Below are 1,439 nucleotides of genomic sequence, written 5' to 3'. Positions count from 1 at the left end.
AACAACAACAATAATAATAATAATAATAATAATAATAATGCCCACGTTAAAAATCAGTGTTTTTATAAATGGAAATTTGTTCTTTTCTATTTCTTTGACTTGCAGACAATAACTAAAAGAAAAAAAAAAAAAGAAAAAAAAGAACTGTTTTTTAATTTAATTTTTTTAACAACTTATTGTTGTTTTACATTTTTTCCCTGTTTTGTTAAATTACAGATGACATCAGAAAATAAGTTTTATATGTTGACTCTAAAAACAAAACAAAAAACTACAACAACAAACAACCCAAAACTGTAAATAATGTCAAAACTTAGTATTTTTATAAATGGAAATTGGTTCTTTTACAAGATTTGACCATAAAATTAGAGTTTTTACTGCATTTGTTATTCTACAGATATTTGACTTATTTGAAAGAAAAAAATATTCTGGATGTTAAAAAAATGGGAATTTATTTTAAACTTATGTCACAAAATATTGTTGTTGTTGTTTTTTTTAAAAGGGGGGGGATCTGGTGAAATCACAAAAATATTAATTTACATTCAAATTTACATAATTATTATTTTTTAACAAATATTAAAAATTGTTCTTTTGCAGTGTATGATCATAAAATTATTGTTTTACTTTATTTAAATCAGCTTTTTAAAAATATGAAAAGTTATTTAAAATTTCTCATTGTATTGCCATTATTTTTATCATTATTTTTTTTTTTTTTTTTTAATAATTTTTGAATGTTGCAGTACTCCAGGTTTTGTTGTTGTGACATCTCAGCAGCCAGACTTCTACTTTTCCTGGTTTATTTTTCTCCAGGATTTGTTTTACAGTGTGAAAGATGTTTTCCAGCTCTGCCTTCCAGTAAAGTGTCACTGAATCATGTGTGAACATCTGCAGGCCGCCGCCGCTCCAACCAGCAGCTTTACGACGCAGCACAACACTCGGCTTGTAATTGCTGCTTTGACGGTAAACTCAGAAACCGAGCCTCTCACAGAGCCTCTTTGTTCGGCGGCTCCGCGAGGCCGCCTCCTCCCGCCGCGTCCCCTGACTTCGCAGCTCGGTGTCAGCCGCCGGGATCAGGCGAGGCCCAGGCCCGCGAGCCCCGGAGGCCGGAGGTTACACCAACCGACACACACGCTCCGCTTCACACTCGGGCTCTGACGAGGAGGGACGGTAAACACGGCGCCTCGGCCGGCCTCCTCCGGCGGCAGCAGACACTCGGCGCTGTCAGCTCAGGCGTCGCCGCTGCGCTGACCTCCGACCCGAGGTTTGCTCACGCAGGGAGGTCACAGCCAAGGAGCCGGGCCTCCGGCAGCAGAACCAAACCCTGAGCAACACGTTTAGACGGTCGGTCTGGCAGAAGATAAATCTGCAGCAAACAGCCTCTTCAAAGGTGAAGGTCTGCAGCTTCTCTGAGTGAACTGAGACGTCTGAAGACATGAGGAGGC

The sequence above is a fragment of the Stegastes partitus genome, unplaced genomic scaffold (genome assembly GCF_000690725.1).
Source record: "Stegastes partitus isolate 25-593 unplaced genomic scaffold, Stegastes_partitus-1.0.2 Scaffold797, whole genome shotgun sequence".
Classification (NCBI taxonomy): domain Eukaryota; kingdom Metazoa; phylum Chordata; class Actinopteri; family Pomacentridae; genus Stegastes; species Stegastes partitus.
The sequence above is the reverse complement of the archived record's forward strand: the minus strand, read 5'-3'. Positions refer to the sequence as shown.